Below are 23661 nucleotides of genomic sequence, written 5' to 3'. Positions count from 1 at the left end.
GCGAATCACTCCAAGCAAATGGCACATCTTTCTATGTAAGCTCATGTAGAGGCACTGCAATGGAGCTAAAATCACGAACAAATCAGCGGTAGAAACCGGCAAGTCCAAGAAAGCTCCGAATTTGTGTGACCGTCGTCGGTGTAGGCCACTCCCGAATGGCAGCAATCTTGCTGCTATCCACCCCAATGCCCTATGGAGTAACAACATAACCAAGAAACGAGACACGTCGTGTGCAAAAGATGCATTTTTCCATGTTAGCAAATAACTGGGCAGCACGCAATGCGTCAAAAACAACACTTAAATGTTCGAAATGCTCTTTCTTAGATTTGCTGTAAATAAGGATATCATCAAAATAAACAACCACAAACAATCCTATGAAGGGCCTCAGAACTTCATTCATCACTCGCATAAAAGTGCTAGGAGCATTAGTCAATCCAAACGACATAACCAACAATTCATATAAACCAAATTTCGTTTTAAAAGTCGTTTTCCATTCATCACCTAGTTTCATTCTAATCTGGTGGTAACCACTATGCAAATCAATCTTAGTGAAAATAATGGCACCACTAAGCTCATCTAGCATATCATCAAGGCGTGGTATAGGATATCGATAACGAATAGTGATGTTATTAATAGCACGACAGTCTACACACATACGCCATGACCCATCTTTCTTGGGAACAAGTAACGCAGGAACAGAGCAAGGGCTAAGAGACTCACGATTGTATCCCTTGTCAAGCAATGCCTGTACCTGGCGCTGAATCTCCTTCGTCTCATCCGGATTTGTACGGTACGGTGCACGGTTCGGAAGCTATGCGCCGGGGATGAGGTCGATCTGGTGCTCAATGCCACGAAGCGGTGGGAGACCCGATGGTAAGTCTTTGGGGAAGACATCAGCGTACTCCTGCAAAAGGTTAGCAACTATAGGGAGAATAGCCAAAGAAGGTGCATCATCAACTGAAATGAGGACACTAGAGCATACAAGTGCATAGCATGGCAAATGAGCACCGTGTAGATCATCAAAATCAGCACGTGTAGCAAGTAAAACAGGAGCCTTCAACTTGATTTCAGAAGGAACAGAGTGATGTAGCTGAGGTGCCCGATCTTTCGGCGAGAGGAGATAATTCCGATTTGGCGGAAGATGACCCTTGCGATCCGACTACGACGAGCAAGCCCGAGGCGCCAATGCAATCGCTGAACCAACTCCCTGTGGTTACCGACCTTGCTGATGCGAGATCGGCCTGATCACGAAGATCGTTTCCTGTGCGCAATCGAAGAACGAACAAGAAAAAGATGCGAGCAATCTAATCTATTACTCGACGGTGGAGTTCTGAATACACGAAGACAGCGCAGATTTGCGCGTGTTCGAGAGTAGCTAAGGCTAACGTAAAACAAAACTCGAAGAACAAAGGAGGCGCAGCTCCTGTTTAAATAGAGAGGGGGCGCAGCCCCTAGGGGCGGCCAACCCTAGGTCGTCCACTATGGGCCGCAGTTGGGCTGGTCGTCTATTCTTCTGGGCCCTCATTCCTTAGTACAATGACGAAGTTAAGATCTCTGGCACGGGCCCGAGTGATTGGCTCAGCTAATGAAGGAAGTGGCGCGTGATGTTGAGGTGCTGCTGGTGTAGTCGTACTCATAGTGATGTCCTCATCATCCTCCCCTTCTTGAAGTGAAGTCGTCCTCGACGGCAACTCCTCATCCTCGGCCATATATGGTTTCAAATCTGCAACATTAAAACTAGTGGAAACACCAAATTCCGTAGGCAGGTCAAGGATATAAGCATTATCATTAATCTTTGTTAGCACCTTAAAAGGACCAGCAGCACGAGGCATTAATTTTGAACGGCGCAAAGTAGGAAACCGATCCTTTCTCAAGTGCAACCAAACCATATCACCTGGCTCAAAACTAACAAGTTTTCTTCCTTTACTACCAGCAACCTGATTTTTTGCATTAGTAGCAGCAATGTTCTGTTTTGTTTGTTCATGTATGGTAATCATTTGTTCAACATGTGTAGCAGCATCTACATGTGGGGCGTTTGTAGCATTAAGTGAAATCAAATCAATAGGTGCCCTAGGGATGTACCCATAAACAATCTCGAAAGGGCACATCTTTGTAGAAGAATGTGTGGCATGATTGTAAGCAAATTCAACATGAGGCAAACAATCCTCCCAATGTCTCAAATTCTTGTCTAAAACAGCCCTAAGCATGGTAGATAAAGTTCGATTTACTACCTCAGTTTGTCCATCAGTATGAGGGTGACAAGTAGTGCTAAACAACAATTTAGTTCCCAATTTATTCCAAAGAGATCTCCAAAAATGGCTTAGAAACTTAGCATCGCGATCAGAGACTATTGTTTTTGAAATACCATGTAAACGAATAATTTCTCTAAAGAACAATTCAGCAACAATGCTAGCATCATCAGTTTTATGACAAGGTATAAAGTGAGCCATTTTAGAGAATCTATGAACAACCACAAAAATACTATCCCTCCCCTTCTTAGTTCTAGGCAAGCCCAAAACAAAGTCCATAGAAATATCAAGCCAAGGAGAAGAAGGGACAGGCAAAGGCATATACAAACCATGGTTGTTCAACCGTGACTTAGCTTTCTGACAAGTAGTGCAGCGTGCAACAAGGCGCCCAACATCAGCGCGCATTCGAGGCCAAAAGAAGTGGGCAACCAACACCTCATGCGTCTTGTAGACGCCAAAATGCCCCATGAGACCGCCTCCATGCGCTTCCTGTAACAACAAAAGACGAACGGAGCTAGCTGGAACACACAGCTTGTTAGCGCGAAACAGGAACCCATCCTGTATGTGAAATTTGCCCCATGGTATCCCATTAATACAATGGCTGAAAGCATCTTTAAAATCAGCATCGTCAACATATTGATCCTTCACAGTGTCCAAACCAAATATTTTAAAATCTAATTGTGACAGCATGGTATAGCGACACGACAAAGCATCAGCAATAACATTGTCCTTCCCGTTCTTGTGTTTTAATAATGTAAGGAAAGGACTCAATGAATTCTACCCATTTAGCATGACGACGGTTCAGATTTGTTTGGGTACGAATATGTTTTAAAGCCTCATGATCAGAATGAATTATGAACTCACGATGCCAAAGATAGTGCTGCCAGGTATGCAAAGTGCGCACTAAAGCGTAAAGCTCCTTATCATAAGTAGAATATTTCAGACTAGCACCGCTTAATTTTTCACTAAAATAAGCAACTGGTTTTCCTTCTTGTAACAAAACAGCACCTAGCCCAATACTGCTAGCATCGCATTCAAGCTCAAAAACTTTATTAAAATCAGGCAATTGCAAGAGAGGAGCTTGGGTTAACTTATCTTTCAAAGTGCTGAACGCTACCTCCTGCGAATCACTCCAAGCAAACGGCACATCTTTCTTTGTAAGCTCATGTAGAGGCGCTGCAATGGAGCTAAAATCACGAACAAATCTGCGGTAGAAACCGGCAAGTCCAAGAAAGCTCCGAATTTGTGTGACCGTCGTCGGTGTAGGCCACTCCCGAATGGCAGCAATCTTGCTGCTATCCACCTCAATGCCCTGCGGAGTAACCACATAACCAAGAAACGAGACACGTTGCGTGCAAAATGTGCACTTTTCCATGTTACCAAACAAGCGAGCAGCACGCAAAGCATCAAAAACAGCACACAAATGTTCTAAATGCTCCTCTATAGACTTGCTGTAAATAAGGATATCATCGAAATAAACAACAACAAACAAACCTATGAAGGCCCGTAGAACTTCGTTCATTAAACGCATAAAGGTGCTGGGAGCATTAGTCAATCCAAATGGCATAACCAACCATTCATATAAACCAAATTTCGTTTTAAAAGCCGTTTTCCATTCATCACCGAGTTTCATTCTAATCTGATGGTAACCGCTACGCAAATCAACCTTAGAGAAAATAACGGCACCACTAAGCTCATCTAACATATCATCAAGGCGTGGAATAGGATATCGATAACGAACTGTGATGTTATTAATAGCACGACAATCTACGCACATACGCCATGACCCATCTTTCTTTGGAACGAGTAAAACAGGAACCGAGCAAGGGCTAAGAGACTCACGGATGTAACCTTTATCAAGCAGTGTCTGCACCTGGCGTTGGATCTCCTTCGTCTCATCTGGATTTGTACGGTACGGGGCGCGGTTCGGAAGAGAAGCGCCGGGGATGAGATCGATCTGATGCTCAATGCCACGGAGGGGAGGAAGACCCGGTGGTAAGTCCGTAGGATAAACATCAGCATACTCCTGCAAAAGGTTAACAACAGCAGGGGGTATATCCAAAGACGGTGCATCATCAAGCGGAACAAGCATGCGTGAGCATACAAGTGCATAACAGGGCATATGAGCTTCATGGAGATCATCAAAATCAGCACGTGTAGCAAGTAAAACAGGAGAGTGCAACTGATTTCAGATTTAATAGGTGCGGCTGATGTCGATTTGACTTGTTGTGCAGTTTTAGCAGCCCTAGTAAGGTAATCTTTCAAAATTTGGTCAGGGGTCATTGGATGTATAATTATTTTCTGGCCTTTAAACATGAGAGAATAATGATTTGAACGACCATGATGTAAACTATCAGTATCATATTGCCAAGGTCGACCCAATAACAAAAAGCATGCTTCCATAGGAATAACATCGCAATCAGCATAATCAGAATAAGAACCCAGCGAAAAGGGGACACGTACCAAACGTGTTACCTTTATTTTACCACCATCATTAAGCCATTGAATGTGATACGGATGTGGGTGTGTGCGAGTGGGCAAGGATAATTTCTCTACCAACGCTGTACTTGCCAAATTGTTGCAGCTACCACTATCGATGATGATGCGAATCGACCGTTCGTGCACAACGCCCTTGGTATGGAATAGAGTGTGTCGCTGATTTTTTTCGGCCTGGGCAACCTGTGTGCTGAGAACACGCTGCACAACAAGACTCTCATACCTATCGGCGTCGATGGGATCAACGTGGACTTCCTCATTTTCTGCATGGTTAGTGGCAATCATAGCATGACTAGTTTCCTCAGAATCACTAGCTGAAGAGTACTCACCATTGTCACGTATAAGCAAGGTACGCTTGTTTGGGCAGTCCCGAATCATGTGCCCAAACCCTCTGCAACGATGGCACTGAATATCCCGTGTACGTCCTGTGGAAGAAGCGGCGCCTTTGGCAGGGGGCGCCACTGGCTTGGTCGTCCCTGTGCGCGATGTAGTGCTAGGCGTAGAAGGTGCAGGGCTGGAAGGAGTTGAGCTGTGTGTTGGACCCCGGCCTGTAAAAGAGTTAGTATATGTCTTTGATCGTCGTCCCTGCACTTCACGTTCAGCTTTGCAAGCATATTCAAACAATGTGGTTATATCAAAATAATCCTTATAATCAAGTATATCCTGAATTTCCCTGTTCAAACCACCACGAAAACGCGCCATAGCAGCGTCATCCGACTAAACCAAACCACAACGAAGCATACCCTTTTGTAACTCCTGGTAATATTCCTCAACAGATTGTGAACCTTGTTGAAAACGCTGCATTTTGTTAAGCAAATCACGAGCATAATAGGAAGGAACAAATCTGTGGCGCATGGCAGTTTTTAATTGGGTCCAAGTAATGACACTATTAATGGGAAGTTTTTGTTTATACTCACGCCACCAAATTAACGCAAAATCAGTAAATTCACTAATGGCAGCCTTCACTTGGCTATTAGCAGGAATATCATGGCATGAAAATTTCTGTTCTACCTCTAATTCCCAATCAAGATATGCAGCAGGATCATATTTACCATTAAAAGATGGAATTTTAAATTTAATCTTAGAAAATAAGTCATTAGGGGAATGACGAACCACACGGCGTGCACGACCACGGCGATCTCCATCGTCCAGCTCAGTGTCACCACCGTATTCCTGCTCCATCTTTGTGGTCAACGCATCAAGGCGTGCCAGGATGGTGTCGAGTGTGGTGCGAGTCGCCGTTTGAGCTAGGTCAAGCTGGTTGAAACGCTCGGTCGTCGAAGTGACCATTGAATCAAGCCGTTCATGCATCGTCCTAATGTCAGCAGCAAGTCCATCAACTTGTCCCCTTACTTCCAGCAACTGGGCATCCACCGTGTCGTGTGCTCCTGCCATAGTTAGCGCAAACACCAAAACACCAAAAGAAGAGAAAAAACAACGACAAAAACAGGGGTGTACTGCTCACAAGGCGCTCACACTAGTGCTGTTATCAAGTTCTTATCCGTTCTTACCAAGCCACAGTGGTGAACTGCAACTAACAGGTGGAACCGGTGAAAGATTGGATGAGCGATTGCCTGGAGAAACAGAAACTTTCTCGTCGTAGAAATATGTGGAGTTTTAGGTAGGCTGCACTCAAGTCAAGGATTAGCACGATCAAACAATAATGCAAAGTTGAATTATAGTGCAAAACACGAAACTATATTGCTGGCCACATGTGCAAAGAACGGATGGAACTAGCAGAATGGCAGTACCGTAAATATTGTACTAGCGAGGCCACTAGTAGGAATCACAAGTGATTTTGTTTTTCTTTTTTGTATGATTTTTTTGATATTTTTCTCAGCACAAGAAGCAACAAAATAGAAGCTACACGAAGTTTCACCTAAAACAGAGTTCAGATGTGGTCTACAGAAAATCAGGAAGTTCTCTGAAAAGCGTGCGAGAACTTTGATGAATTTTTTTCTTTATTTTCCTGAATTTTTTTGACAATTTTGTCGAAACCCAAACAGACCTTAGGTGAGTTTGGCCGGCCTCAGAATGGTGTCAACAAGCTCCTGTAAAAATTTCAGATTTTTTGGACACCCGAGCGAAAAGTTATGCCCGTTTTACGGAAGGTACCTCAAGTTATGTTTTAAAACGACCGGGATGAAACAACCGTATCCTTTCTCCTTCGTTTTCTTTTTTTTTGGTTTCTGTTTTTTTTTGACGTAACCGAAGGAGAAAAACAAGGAAGCGGCCGTTGACTCGGTTTGTTTTTTTTCTGTTTTTTTTTCGTAACCGAAGGAGAAAAACAAGGAAACGGTCGTTGACTCGGTTTGTTTTTTCTGTTTTTTTTACGTAACCAAAGGAGAAAAACAAGGAAACGATGTTGACTCGGTTTGTGGCGTGATCAAACGGGAGATGGTGGCGGCGCTAGGGTTTGAATGGTGGAAGAACACAATGCAACCAGCAACAAATGACGCGAAAGCACACAAATTCAACAATGCAGATTATTGAAAGAAAGTGCGAGGCTCAAAAGGGTGCTGGGATAAGGTCTAACCTGAATTTTTATGTGGTTTTGTGGACTGTAGGAAAAAACACTCGATAAACTCACCGATCAACCTGGAAATCTGATACCAATTGATGTAGCTGAGGTGCCCGATCTTTCGCGAGAGGAGATAATTCCGATTTGGCGGAAGATGACCCTTGCGATCCGACTACGACGAGCAAGCCCGAGACGCCAATGCAATCGCTGAACCAACTCCCTGTGGTTACCGACCTTGCTGATGCGAGATCGGCCTGATCACGAAGATCGTTTCCTGTGCGCAATCGAAGAACGAACAAGAAAAAGATGCGAGCAATCTAATCTATTACTCGAGGGTGGAGTTCTGAATACACGAAGACAGCGCAGATTTGCGCGTGTTCGAGAGTAACTAAGGCTAACGTAAAACAAAACTCAAAGAACAAAGGAGGCGCAGCTCCTGTTTAAATAGAGAGGGGGCGCAGCCCCTAGGGGCGGCCAACCCTAGGTCGTCCACTATGGGCCGCAGTTGGGCTGGTCGTCTATTCTTCTGGGCCCTCATTCTTTAGTACAATGACGAAGTTAAGATCTCTGGCACGGGCCCGAGTGATTGGCCCAGCTAATGAAGGAAGTGGCGCGTGATGTTGAGGTGCTGCTGGTGTAGTCGTACTCATAGTGATGTCCTCATCACAGAGGGCGATGGATCAAGTTGTTTAGCAGTTATAGCAGCTCAGGCAAGATCATCTTTAACAATTTGTTCATGTGTCATTGGATGTATAATTATTTTCTGACCCTTAAAAATGAAAGAATAATGATTCGAACGACCATGATGCAAGCTATCAGTATCATATTGCCAAGGTCGACCAAGTAACAAAGAGCATGCTTCCATGGGAATAACATCACAATCAACAAAATCAGAATAAGCACCCATGGAGAAAGGAACACGCACGGAACATGTGATTTTTATTTTACCACCATCATTAAGCCATTGAATGTGATATGGGTTTGGATGCTTACGAGTGGGAAACGACAACTTTTCGACCAGCATGGTACTCGCCAATTTGTTGCAACTGTCGCTATCGATAATCATGCGAATTGACCGCTCCTGCACAACACCCTTTGTATGGAACAGAGTGTGTCGCTGATTCTTCTCGGGCAAAGTGACCTGTGTACTAAGAACACGCTGCACAACAAGACTTTCATACCTATCAGCGTCGCCCAGGTTGACATTTACCTCCGCCTAAGCTGCATGGTTAGTGGCAAGTAGTGCATGTTCAATTTCTTCAGAATCACTAGCGGAAGAGTACTCACCATCGTCACGAATGAGCAAAGTGCGCTTGTTTGGACAGTCCCGAATCACATGGCCAAATCCTCTACAACGATGACACTGAATATCCCGTGTATGACCTGTGGGTGGGGCAGTGCTGGCTGGTTTGGTCGTCTTCTCGCGTGGAGTAGTGGTGGACGTGGATGGCGCAGGGGGAACTGGTGCTGAGGTGGATGTCGAGCTTCGTCCTGCAAAAGGGTTAGAATATGGCTTCGAGCGGCGTCCCTGCACTTCACGTTCAGATTTGCAAGCATATTCAAATAAAGTAGTCATATCATAATATTTCTTATAATCAAGTATATCCTGGATTTCGCGGTTTAAACCACCACGAAAACGTGCCATAGTAGCGTCGTTGTCCTCCAATATCCCACAACGAATCATACCTTTTTTGTAACTCCTGGAAATAGTCCTCAACAGATTGAGAACCTTGCTGAAAACGCTACATTTTATTAAGCAAATCACGAGCATAATACGAAGGCACAAATCGATGTCGCATCGCAGCTTTCAACTGATCCCAAGTGGTTGGAATGGCAATGGGATGTTTTATTTTATACTCACGCCACCAAATTAAAGCAAAATCAGTAAATTCAATAATAGCAGCTTTAACCTGAGAATGTGCAGCAATATCATGGCATGAAAATTTTTTGTTCAACCTCTAACTCCCAATCAAGATATGCAGCAGGATCATATTTGCCATTAAAAGGTGGAATTTTAAATTTAATCTTAGTAAATAAGTCATTAGGGGGATGACGAAACACACGGCGTGCATGACCACGGTGATCTCCATCGTCCTGATCAGTGTCACCGCCGTAGTCCTGCTCCATCTTTGTGGTCAACGCATCAAGGCGTGCCAGGATGGTGTCGAGTGTGGTGCGAGTCGCCGTTTGAGCAAGGTCAAGCTGGTTGAAACGCTCGGTCGTCGAAGTGATCGTTGAATCAAGTCGTTCATGCATCGTCCTAATGTCAGCAGCAAGTCCATCAACTTGTCCCCTTACTTCCAACAACTGGGCATCCACCGTGTTGTGTGCTCCTACCATAGTTAGCGCAAACACCAAAATACCAAAAGGAGAAAAACCGACGACAAAAGGGAAATGGTGGTGACAACTCGCTCAATGGAATGTTGTTATCAAGTTCTTATCCGTTCTTACCAAGCCACAGCGGTGAACTGCAACCAACAGGTGGAACCGGTGAAAGATTGGATGAGCGATTGCCTGGAGAAACAGAAACCTTCTCGTCGTAGAAATATGTGGAGTTTTGGGTAGGCTGCACTCAAGTCAAGGATTAGCACGATCGAACAATAATGCAAAGTTGAATTATAGTGCAAAACACGAAACTATATTGCTGGCCACAAGTGCAAAGGACGGATGGAACTAGCAGAATGGCAGTACCATAAATATTGTACTAGCGAGGCCAAAAAGGCACTAGTAGGAATCACAGGTGATTTTGTTTTTTTGTATGATTTTTTTGATATTTTTCTCAGTACAAGGAGCAACAAAATAGGAGCTACACGAAGTTTCACCTAAAACAGAGTTCAGATGTGGTCTACAGAAAATCAGGAAGTTCTCTGAAAAGCGTGCGAGAATTTTGACGAATTGTTTTCTTTATTTTCCCGAATTTTTTTTTGACAATTTTAACGAAACCAAACAGACCATAGGTGAGTTTGGCCGGCCTCAGAATGGTGTCAACAAGCTCCTGTAAAAATTTCAGATTTTTTGAACAACCGAGCGAAAAGTTATGCCCGGTTTAAGGAAGGTATGTTTAAAACGACCGAGATGAGACAAACGCTTTGTATCCTTTCTCCTTCGTTTTCTCTTTTTTTTGTTTCTGTTTTTTTTATGTAACCGAAGGAGAAAAACAAGGAAGCGGTGTTGACTCGGTTTTTTTCTGTTTTTTTACGTAACCGAAGGAGAAAAATAAGGAAGCGGCGTTGACTCGTTTTTTTCTGTTTTTTTACGTAACCGAAGGAGAAAAATAAGGAAGCGGTGTTGACTCGGTTTGTGGCGTGATCAAACGGAATATGGTGGCGGCGCGCTAGGGTTTGAATGGTGGAATAACACAATGCAACCAGCAACAAATGACGTGAAAGCACACAAATTCAACAATGCAGATTATTGAAAGAAAGTGCGAGGCTCAAAAGGGTGCTGGGATAAGGTCTAACCTAAATTTTTATGTGGTTTTGTGTACTGTAGGAGAAAAAAACACTCGATAAACTCACCGATCAACCTGGAAATCTGATACCACTTGATAGAGCTGGAGTGCCCGATCTTTCGGTGAGTGGAGATAATTCTGATTTGGTGGAAGTAGACCCTCACGATCCGACTACGACGAGCGAACCCGAAGCGCCAATGCAATCGCTGAACCAACTCCCAATGGTTACCGACCTTGCTGATACGAGATCGGCCTGATCACGAAGATCTTTTCCTGTGCGCAATCGAAGAACGAACAAGAAAAAGATGCGAACAATCTTAATATCACTCGAGGTGGAGTTCTGAATCATAGAGGACAACACGTATTTGTGCGTGTTCTGGGGTAGCTAAAGCTAGATGTAAAACAAAACTCAAGTTCTAAATGAAACCGGACTCTGACTAAATAGAGGAGAGGCGTGAACAGTAGGGTCGGCGCTACAGTACCGCGGTTACTATTCACGACTTCCCTAGGCGCCCCATCCGGGCCTTCCTGTTGGGCCATCTTCTAATCTTCTGGGCCTTCGTTCTTTAACAGCATGATGTAGTTCAATTCTCTTGCACGGGCCCGAGTCACTAGCCCAGGTGGAAGGGGTGGCGCCTGGACTGGGGAAGATGGTGCCTGGGCTGGAGAAGGTGCTGCTAGTGTAGATGTACTCGTGTTGGTGTTGATGTCCTCATCACAACTTGATACATCTTTTCTATTATTGCATTTTCATAAGCATTACATGAGCATTCATGGTTACATATGGTTATGTATAGAGAACGAGGAAGAAATAATCGTTGACGAGGAAGAGACTACTCCATCAACAGAAAATCCACCTACTGGGAACTGCTTTTATTTTGATATTTGTGGAGCAGAGCCCGACTCTCCTACAACACAAGGCAAGCCCCGGTGCATTTGCCACCTCCTTGCTGTTTTAAACTCTTTATCACTTGATGATGCATTAGGTGATAAGAGCTGGGTGTTAAATCAATTACTGCATTTCCTCCTTTAAAATTGTTTACCATTCCTTGATTACATGTTTTCATAAAATGTTTTTCTGATGCTTAGTCCTGCTTTAGTAAAACAAATGTTTTGTTTTAAAACAAAAGGTGATTGCTTCACAGTGGATGGGATGTTTTCAAAATAAAAACTTGATGGTGGATCCATCATGGCCGTGATGGGTTCAACATCGAAAAGATGTACCTCTGCCAGGTACCAAACTTTGGGGTTTTAAATGATAAAGCTGAGACTAGACGGGTGACTTGCACGAGAAGAGAGTCTCGGTGTAGTGTCTCCGTTTAAGTCGATTAAGGACCGTCTCGTTGTAGGCTTGCTGATCGAGGACCTTTTAACTGGTCACAGCCTCGTCATGGGTAAGCTTTGCCTCGGGCAGACTAATACCAGAAAGGCCAACACGCAATGGGAGTGGAGAGATGGCGAGAGTAGCGTGTACCCTCCGGGGCAAGAGGCTGGATGGTGGTGTATCTGTGCTCTCGGTTGGTGTGAACCCGGTCTGGTCTTAAGGAACCCGGTGGCGAGTTGACATATGCAAAGGTTAAGTGCTACATATGTCGTGTGATTGGAGATCCTCAGCTGGGTATTAATCGATTCAGATCACCGTTACTTCTCGGACATGAAGACTTGGTCACTGCCCTACCCGTAGCATTCTAGTGAACAGAAAGGGGTTGATAAAAGGATGGCTAGTATAGGCCAAGTGCTTGAACTAGGGTAGAAAGAACTCTAGTGACAGGTAATGACTTAACCTGCTAATAAAACTGGATTTTAAGGATCCACTATTAGTAAGCATTTTTGCAAACAAAGTCTTGATTCTGGATTAAACCTTACCTTGACTCCCTCAAGCCAACATATCCTTGAGAGTCTTTTCTTTTGACGGGTAAGACTTGCGAAAGTACACTACGTACTCAGGGTTTTTGAACCCATGTTGTTGTAGGTGAGGAAACAGCAGACTTTTGCTGTTTTTGAACTAAGGTGGTGCCCAAGGATGTGGTGCCCAAGGACGAACCTCAACAGTGAAGTGGTTGCGGGAGGATGTTGGCCTCCCTTTTGAAAAACAATATACTTTTATGTGGGAGGGGTTTTTGCCTCCCAAGTTTGTAATAATAATACTTATGCACTCTTATCACCTGGTGATGTAATAATAACACTCTTTCTATATTTTAATGAATGTAAATTAAGTTATTGTAATTTGCTTCCGCTTATTCGTACCTCCAATGTGTTGTAATATCTGCGTGACGGGTGAAACGCTCTTGGGCGAGGAAAATGATACAGATACCGAACTTGTCGAGTGATTATGTGCATCTACAGTGTTGTCCAAGGTCCATTGGACAAGGACAAATGTAGGTGGGCCTAATGACTTGGGAGGTTCCGTCACACAGTGGGAGTTTAGTAGACAAAAGAGATCTTTCCATGCCCTCCCTTTGGACACAAACATCTATATATATATATATATATATATATATATATTCGATTTATACAGTTTGGATTAGGGCAGGGTCTAGATGGACTGGATATCAGATACAATATTTGAGACAACACTGGTTTAGTCGAAATCGGATAAAAATTTATCCGACATCCGAAGCCATTTGATTTTTCTCCTCTGACCAGTTTACTGAAGAACGATGTGATTAAGAATTTTTGTGCAAGTAGCTGGGTCCTAGATATTGAGGCTAAACAAATCACATTATTTTAAGGTTAGAACCGAGGGAGGTATAAATGGACCAAAATGGGATTGGTGACAATATTGGAACAATGTTTGGTTAATTTTGAAATTCGAGAAATTTTATCCGTTATCTAAACATAGTTGATTTTACTATCTTACAGAGTGTGTTGAAGAATAAATTGGATCATAACCTCGCGCACGATTGTCGTTCAGATAACTTTCGTGACTATCCTGGGCAAGACGTAAACGGACCAGCTTAAAACGAGTTCGGCTTCGATAATTTGCTCCAGAAACTTTATTCGTTGAATTCTAAATAAATTTGTTTGAGCAAAATTACAAGGCTAAGTTTTTAGCCAGATGTCGACGAATCAAACCAACGATATCAGATTCGATATTTTTAATAGACATTCAATTTGGTTGAACCAAAACGAATTTCGCTGCTATTACGTGTTACAGTTCGCATTCGTGGTCGAGCCGACGATAAACACCTAGGGTGTTAGAACCCTCCCCCTTAAAAGAATCTCGTCCCGAGATTCGGAGTGAAAGACTTTTAAGAGTAGAGAGGTGTGTAACCCTGTCTATAATAGACATAGCATAGGACAGTTCCGAGTAGAGATGAGTACTCTAAGGTGTTGGTTTCTCTAAGGAATATAGCATGTATCACTTTACAGCTAATAAGAGAGGTCAACCATCAGAGACGATATCTGCCAGAAGAACACATCAAAGTGGTATGCTCTTTCGATTCAACTAAGCTGATAGATGTTGCCTGATCATTCCACAAACAACATAAAATTTTTTTAAGGGAGAGTGTAGTTCTGTAATGGATCATGACTAGAGACCTCGATACTAGCATCCGACGAGTAGCACAATCCTGTGTGCGCATTCACAGGAGGCTCTATGTTTCGCCGCGGCACCATAAGTCTTTAATCGTGACGCCATTACCAAACGGGCACCAATAATGAATCTCACGTGGTAAGAATAATTTGTGGAGAGATAACATATCGATATAGTCTCATAATGGACTACAACTACTAACCGTGATACCAGCGCGTGCCGAGCAGCACAACCATGTGTATGCATCCAAAGGAGACCCTCGGTTTTGTTGCGGCACCACCAGTTTTAGTCATAACACCATTACCAAACTCAACCAATAAGAAATCTTATGTGGCACAAATAGACCAAGCAAGAATGACAACATACAAAAAGCGACTCCACCTATAAGAATGGTTACAAGTAGAGAGCCAAATAGATCATGGCCCGATGAAATGAACAAGACATGGCCATAACCTAAATTGGTTGATGAAGGGAGTACAATGGGAGACTGTTATTTCAGCCCCAAGCATATTTCTATGCCCATCGCAACAATTTCAAGGCCAAGGATGAGCGTCTGATTAGATACGCAGGAAAACGATCGGATGATTAAATTGGTATGCCTTTGAGATATATGAGGAAACCAAAGGCATCAAATTCGAGAGAACGATCGGGCATTCCTTTCCTAGGTTAGATTGAGAAAGCACAACATGGTCCACAAGGAGAGGCAAAATGGAATAGGAATAACAGCTTGCACCAACCAAAAAAGGCGAATGGTTTTGGAAGGAGACATGACTCGAGATTCTTGTTTTAAGCTCGGGTACACTTTATGTCCAACAAAGAAATCATCTAAGCATTTATTTGCATGAGTCTGGTCATGGAGGGATAATGGAAAAATTCAACTTCATCCATGCTTGGAAACTTGCAAGGATTTTGAAGGACTGATAACGATTTGGGTTATGGTTCACTAAACGAGTGGCATAGCCTAGCCTTGGGTTTATGCAAACAAACTACCCGTATTCTACCAGCACACAAGCACGAAAACAAACCAAAGTTGCACTAGCGGTCAAACTAAGATGAATCACAGGCCACATAAACACGTGTCGAAAGGACACAACAAACAAAACTAGAAATTTCTTATAGGACAGTCATGCTTCACACATTTTCCAATTATTTATTATCGGAATAAATATGAGGGAAGCATGTGCGTTCACAATCACCAATTATTAGAATAAAGGTGAGGGAAGCATTTTTGTGTGCAAACAACAAACACAACGCAACAATCAGGATGCATGCTCGTCCTATTCGTCCTCACTGATTTTGCCAACATAATGTGGCAATAACGTTCTATATCGGTGGCATAACGACGCCTCTCTCAATATATTGCTAGTCGTCAACTACACATACGAGTTCGAAGTTAGTGTACCTGCAGAAAATTTCATCACAACCCATTTCCCATTGATGCAACTCACACATGACAGTTTATCACAGTTTATACTCCATATATTTCTATATGGAGGCCAGCTCCTCATTAAGCGCCAAGCCACGCATAGGCGCCGCTGCCACACTTTAACCATAGGGCAGCTCATTATGGTAACTCACCTTCTTACCTGAGCGTAGGTGCGTCGTTACAAGTACATTACACTTCTCAGTATTCCCATGTCTGTATACCCATACACATCCATGGGGTACCGAATCTCGGAAACATAAATACTCCACATCGCAGCCTTCCTATATACATATGTCTAACATGTATATAATCAAGCGCTTTTTATGCTCTCCCCTAGACCAACGGTTGTTCGGTCATGCTCTCACATCTCACCTTACCTGAGCGTCGATCCATTCAAAACCGACTGGACATGTATGCATTACCCTTCCCAGGTTGTTGGTTAGTATTCTGAACTAAGCCACCTAATAGTCCTTAATTTAGGGCTTAACAGAGGATGTCGCTAGCATTATATTTTTTAAATCTGTTTTTCAAAACCAAACAATGTGTTTAGTTGAAAATAGATTTTCTAAAACCAAAACTTTGTTTTGAAAATACGTATATGACCGTATTATACTTAAACTTGCTCTGATACCAGCTGTGGCAGAACCTTCCAAGTTATTAGGCCCACATGCACCTGCCCTTGTCTCAAAAACCTCAGACGGCTATGCATGTGCACCAGATAACTTAATAGGATCAGTCCGAGTGTCCTAAGGACACCGGATAAACCACTTACAACCAGGACCACAGGATTAAGTAAACACAAATCACACACCAACAATTTGCAGCGAAAACCTTATTAACAAATTTTACAAGTTACATCAAGTTTACATGGTACATGATCGGAGTAATTGCACTATGTTTTGAATGTATAAACATTTATATGTTTAAAATATATTCTAGCTCAAGTGACCATCTTCAATAAGAAGTATAGAAGAAGTACTTAGACTTATAAGAAGGTCGTGCCCACTGGCGCTTAACACCAATCACAATCAAGTGACTCAACCTGCAGCAACAATAGGAATAAAACCCTAAGTACGCAAGTACTCAGTAAGACTTACCCGACTAACGAAAAGACTCTCAAGGATATGCTGGCTTGCCGGGAATCAAGGTAAGGCTTATCAAATTACAAAGAGTCATTTGCAGAAGAGCTTACTAGTAGTGAATCCTTATGCCAAAATTTTACTTCACAAGTTAAGTACTTTTCCTGAATCTAGATTTGCCTGATCTAGAGCATTCACTTGTCCTGGTCTAGCTTTCTTTTACCCAAATTCTTATTTTACTTATAAACTACGATGAGTGGTCGGAGGGTACAGTCTCCATGACTGAGGAGAAACGACGATTTGAACCGATTATACCTAGTTGGGGATCCCTAACCACACGACATATGTAGCACTTAACCCTTACATATGTCAACCGTTCCCACAGACCCTCCACAACGTGAACCGGTCAGCGCTAACCGGGAGCACAGTACTCCTCCGTCCAGCCTCTTGCCAGGAGGGTACACGCTACTCCCACCATCTCCCACGCCCAGTGCGCGATTGTCTTTTCACGTATGGAATAGCCAGGTTCAGGCTTACCGAAGCATGTGGCTAGTTGCAAAGTCTCCACCACAACAGGCCTACATCGAACGGTCCTTAATCGACACAGACAGGCGAACTTTCCTGCTCAATGTCTGGTCTACATTACATATTATTTCCCAAAACTTGATACATGAGAGAGGTACCCTACCTGAATGATGAAATCATCGCGGCCACAACGGCTTCATCATCACAAGTCATTTTATTTCACAAACTCCCTTATCCCGTGTTACATATCATCTTTTAAAAAAACAAATCCTAAATTAATAAGAAGGGCTAAGCATCACTAAATTTTCATAAAACGGGTATTAGGGTTGTCTAATCAAGGAAGGAAATGCATCAACTGTTTGATCACAACTCCTATCACCTAATGCATCATTCAAGGTGATAAAACTTTTTAAAACAGAATGAGGTGGCAAATGCACCGGGGCTTGTCTGGGATAACACTAGGTTAGTGTTGGTTAGATGACGATCATTTGACGACCATATTCATCTTGGCACTTGATCGGTCCACCTCTCATTAGGTTGATTCACAGACATCATTTGTCGGAGTAGCTCATCATTTCATCATCTTGAGATCAACTCAGTTCTTGAATTCCGTATCACGTGATCATGTAGCGTACCTAATGGAATGCGAAATGCATATGAATGAGAACAAACATAAATAACACAAAATAGATAAACTAACTGAAGAGGACAAAACACCTATGGCAAACTCCATAATAATCACACACTTGGAGTTAATCATACTCAACTTTTATGAAACACAGGCATTTATAACCTAAACTTTATTACACAATTACAAGGTACTTACGTCACTTAAAACCACAAGACTACCAATCAACCAATCAAGAACTAACAAAACCTAGTGACGTACACAAAAGCAATTCCAAACAACCATTTTAATACTTGCTGATTTTTGGACAGCAGAGCAACAATTATTTGTTTTGCTCATAACTCATAAAATATGCATCCAAAAATAGTAAACCAGGACTTTCTGGAAAGCTTATAAAGTCCTCTATAACTTTTGTATTATCATCACAACAAGATTCGACCTTTAATAAGGTCAAACAGTGTCAAACGTAAATTTTCCCCATATTTGGACAGAATTCGACTACTCACTTCAAAAATCCATAACTGGAGTTTCAGACATCCAAATCAGGTGATCCTAGACTTTTTAGAAAGCTAATAGAAATGTCTACAACTCATTTATAAACATCTCAGGTTAATTCAATGCATATCAAAGTCAGTTAACACAAACACACTTTTCTATCTAGATTTGGACAGATTCAGACTCTATAGTTCAAACAGCTGTAACTTGGTCTCTAAACCACCAAAAAGGGTGATCTGAGACTTTTTTGGAAAGCTTAATAAAAGTACTACAATTCTTCTATAATTATTAAGGGCTTATTCCCAGTTTAATTTAGTCAAACAATCCAATTTTTGAAACCTGTACATAATTTGGACAGATTCTGAAACTGGACTTGGAAAAATCATAACTCCTAAACTGCTAGACCTATAGTCATGAAATTTTTACACAAGTAAGATAAAGAAGTTATCTACAACTTTCCTATACCACACATTCACTGAAAGCATGATTTACTTCTCTAAACTGGCTGCATAACTAAAAATGGTCATGTAGTCCCAAACAACAAAATTTCAATTTAGCTCCTAGTTAACTTCTACAATTTTCAGGTGCTTGATACTTAAAATATGCTAATACCTTATCTTAAAGTAGAGCTAAAATCACCCACTTAATGACATATATGGACTAGTCCACCTCATAATCGCGCACAAAATCAATTTGATAGAGAGAACATCTAAATAACATGAACATGATGAAATTAGATCGGCAACCGATAAACAAACTACAAGCAACCCTCACCTTCCCATACCTTTATCCAAACACTAATCCAGCACATAATAATTACTAACGCAGGGTATTGACTCCATGCAAATGAATAGAAATTCATTATACTTAATACTAACAACACTAATTAGCTAAATTTTTGGAAACTCTAGACTCATCCTTCGGATTATTAGTTTGATCACACTTCGTATAGTTAAAACTTATTAAATCACTCTCGACATATACACATACACACACCAATACACCCATTATATAATTTGCATCTAAAACCTAACCATAACATGACACGTCCACATTACGTTAACACACCGCCACCAAAAATTTCCGGCACCGAAATCTGCAGTTCACACAATGACTTAAACCTGCTCTACCTAGGTGACATGACAACGGAGGATGACACTATAGCTTACGTGAAATAGCAGCTCCACTCATGAATTATACGATTATACCACGAATGTAAAGACAAAAACAACTCAACAACTATTTGAAATTCAAATTGCCTCACCACAGTCAAATCGACTTGGTTTATGCAAGAACGACGATTGTTCCCTGGTGCTCCCATTTCGTCAAACACCTAGAGCGCACCGAACTGAAACATGTTTTCTTCATCGATTTTTCCTAGAATTCTCTTCCTCACCATACACAAAAATAAACCAGAGATAACACAAGCGTCACGACATGGACAACAAAGTGAAATGAAACTAGAACATGCAAGGACAGAGAGGGACACGACCTGATGTGAGGAGATTGACGACGCGCAGACTGCTGCACCTATCGTTGAACCGTTGGCATGCTGCTGGCACCATGGGGAAGATGGGCAAATAATGGAGGGCTGGGGGCGTCCACTTGCTGCAGCAAAAATGGAGAACAGGAGATAGCGTGATGGAGGGGGCTGCAGCATGCCATCAACAGAAAGGGGTTGTTGTTCCCTGCGCCATGGATAAGCTGAGCTTGGGCGATGGCTCGGCGAACATGCCAGGAACCTAGTAGGGGCATCGAGTAAAGGGGCTGGCATCCAGGGCGCCATAGAAAAGCTCGACTAGGGCTTGAGGGAGGACGAGAGCTGCAGGCGGCCATGGGAAGAGGTGGAGCAGGGAGGGCGCTAGACAGAGGGCAGGGGCGAGCACCAGTGAGCAGAGAGCGGCGTGGCTGGGAATGGAGGACCGCCGGCGTGTGATGGGGAAGGGCTGGGCGAGCTCGGCAATACCCCAGGCTTGGAGGCGACGACAGCCATGGAAGGAGCTCGGGGCGAGATGGAGGTTGACGGACTCAAACAAAGGGACGCGGCGAGCTCGACCGTGGCACAGAGAAAAACACAGACGAGGTGCCGGACAACGACGTGGCCGCCTAGAACCTCGTTCGTCGCTGACTGGAAGGAGGCACGGAGGAAATCGAGGGGAGGACGCCCTGCGCACCATGGGAAGGAGCAGGGAGAAGGGAGGAGGGCGGCGCGGCAGTGAAGGAGAGCGCTGGGAGAAGACAAGGAGCGCGCGCTAGGAGATAACGATGGCTGAGAAATATCAGAGGGAGGGCGGCGGCTGAGTGGCAGGATTTTTTCCCCAGCTGCTGTGCGACGCGGATGAGAACGACGGCTGAAAAATCCCAAGCGAAGGAGATAGGGCTACGGCCAAAAAAATCTGAATACGGAAGACGGTGGGAGTTTAGTAGACAAAAGAGATCTTTTTATGCCCTCCTTTTGAACACAAACATTTATATATATATTTGATTTCTACAGTTTGGATGTGAGCGGGGTTTAGATGGACTGGATATTTGAGATAATAATGGTTTAGTCGAAATCGGATAAAAATTTATCTGACATCCGAAGCCATATGAGTTTTCTCCTCTAAACAGTTTACTGAAGAACGATGTGATTAACAATTTTTATGCAAGTAGCTGGGTCCTAGATATTAAGGCTAAACAAATCACATTATTTTAAGGTTAGAACCGAGGGAAGTATAAATAGACTAAAATGGGATTGGTGACAATATTGGAACAATGTTTGGTTAATTTTGAAATTCGAGAAATTTTATCCGATATCTAAACACACTTGATTTTACTATTTTACAGAGTGTACTGAATAATAAATTGGATCATAACCTCGCGCACGATTGTCGTTCAGATAACTTTCGTGACTATCCTGGGCAAGACGTAAACGGACCAGCTTAAAACGAGTTCGACTTCGATAATTTGCTCCGAAAACTTTATTCGTTGAATTCTAAATAAATTTGTTTGAGCAAAATTACAAGGCTGAGGTTTAGCCAGATGTCGACGAATCAAACCAACGATATTGGATTCGATATTTTCAATAGTCATTCAATTTGGTTGAACCAAAACGAATTTCACCGCTATTACGTGTTACAGTCCGCACTCGTGGTCGAGCCGACGATAAACACCTGGGGTGTTACAATTGGCCACCACACAATGGGAGTGGAGAGATGGCGAGAGTAGCGTGTACCCTCCGTGGCAAGAGGCTGGACGGTGGTGTATCTGTGCTCTCGATTGGTGTGAACCCGTTCTGGTCTTGAGAAACCCGGCGGTGAGTTGACATATGCAAGGGTTAAGTGCTACATATGTTGTGTGGTTGGAGATCCCCATCTGGATATTAATCGATTTGGATCGTCGTTACTTCTCGGACATGAAGACTTGGTCACTGACTTACACGTAGCAATCTAGTGAACTGAAGGGATGACAAAAAGACAGCTAGTATAGGCCAAGTGCTTGAACTAGGATAGAAAGAACTCTAGATGTAGGTAACTTTACTTAACCTGACAAGTAATATGAATTCTTAAGGATCCACTCATAGTAAGCTTTTCTGCAGAAAGAGTCTTTGATTCTTGATAAGCTTTTCCTTGATTCCCAAAAGCCAGCATATCCTTGAGAGTCTTTTTCCTTAGACAGGCAAGACTTGCGAAAGTACACTTCGTACTCAGGGTTTTCGAACGCATGTTGTTGCAGGTACTAGATTTGTGCTGCTGTGGATGGTGCTAAGCGCCGGTGGGCACAACCTTCTTATAGGTTAAAGTATCTCTTCTATACTTCTTATTGAGGATTGTCCTTGAGCTAGCATATATTTCAAACTTATAAATAATTTATAATATTTCAAATTTTATTTCTTTGAATCACTTTGTAATCACTCCAGTATATATAATGTAAATTTGTTGTAACTTGTAACTTTTTATAATAAAGAAATCCCGCTGTAAAATATTGGTGTGTGATTTGTGTTTACTTAATCTTGCGATCTTGGTTGTAAGTAGTTTATCCAGGGTCCTTGGGACACTCGGGCTGATCCTGTTAAGTTATCTGGTGCACATGCATAGCCGTCTGAGGTCTTTGAGACAAAGTCAGGTGCATGTGGGCCCAATAACTTGGGAGGTTCTGCCACAGCTGGTATCGTAGCAGGATTAAGTATAATACGGTCACATACATATTTTCAAAACAAAGTTTTGGTTTCGAAAACCTATTTTCAACTAAACACATTATTTGGTTTTGAAAAATAGTTTTGAAAAACAATAATGCTAGCGACATCCTCTGCTAAGCCCTAAATTAAGGACTATCAGGTGACTTAAAAAATACTAACCCACAACCGGGGGGATATTACATACATGTGTAATGTTGTTTTTGGGGCCATTCAGTTTTGAATGGATCGACGCTCAAGGTAAGGTGAGATGTGAGAGCATGACCGAACAAACGTCGGTCTAGGGGAGTGCTTATTGATGCTTGACTATATACATGCTCTACATATGTATATACGAAAGTTGCGATGTGGAGTATTTACTTTTCTAGGAATTTAGTACCCCATGGATGTGTACAGACATGGAACTACTAATAAGTGTAATGTATTTGCAACAACGTACCTACGCTTAGGTAAGAAGGTGAGTTACCATAATGGGCTGCCCTGTGGTTAAAGTGTGGCTGCGGCGCCTATGCGTGGCTCGGCGCTTAATGAAGAGATGGCCTCCATATAGCAATATATGGAGTATTGTTGGGGGCCTTCGGCTTACGAAGGTCCTCAAAAACAGGATTTAACAGTATTTCTGGAGTTTAATGTGTGAACAGGTATCTTCGGACTCAAGTCGGTATCACAGCAGACCAGAATAATACGAAGGTTGATACAGCGCCGAAGGTGTGAGCAGGAAAGCTTCGGCATGATAGCAACAAAATGAAACCGACTTAAAGATGAAAAGGCTATTCAGACCTCGATAGATTACAATAGAATTATTATCAAATGTAAAGGGCATGAATGTAATTTTGCATAGGCTGTAACCTGTGCCTATAAATAGGTGAACAGTATCCCCGTACTAGGGGGCTGATCTGGCATTCGCTTTTGCGTCACGCTTGTACTTTCATCTCCTTCAAGTTGAAGGTACATTTGTAATCCAACGTTATTTCTGTTTATAAATGACAGTAATATATAATTGTTTATGTTGTCCTTTATATTCCTTACAATTCATCCTTCGTCATTGTATAATGTATTTATGAAGGTACGCCCTTCATAAC

General features: G+C 42.6%; 1 long non-coding RNA gene across 1 annotated transcript; it reads right to left on the bottom strand.

Moving 5' to 3' along the window:
- Nucleotides 1-17479: 17479 nt before the first annotated feature.
- LOC100191805 (uncharacterized) lies at nucleotides 17480-20679 on the bottom strand. Its single transcript, NR_160020.1, has 2 exons — nucleotides 19670-20679; nucleotides 17480-17917 (listed from the first exon to the last, which is right to left on the bottom strand). It is a non-coding gene; the product is annotated as an uncharacterized lncRNA (long non-coding RNA).
- Nucleotides 20680-23661: the final 2982 nt, after the last annotated feature.

This window comes from Zea mays, chromosome 2 (assembly GCF_902167145.1).
Source record: "Zea mays cultivar B73 chromosome 2, Zm-B73-REFERENCE-NAM-5.0, whole genome shotgun sequence".
In the NCBI taxonomy this organism is placed as follows: Eukaryota; Viridiplantae; Streptophyta; class Magnoliopsida; order Poales; family Poaceae; genus Zea; species Zea mays.
Note: the sequence above shows the minus strand (reverse complement) of the source record. Positions and strands in the feature narration are given on the sequence as shown.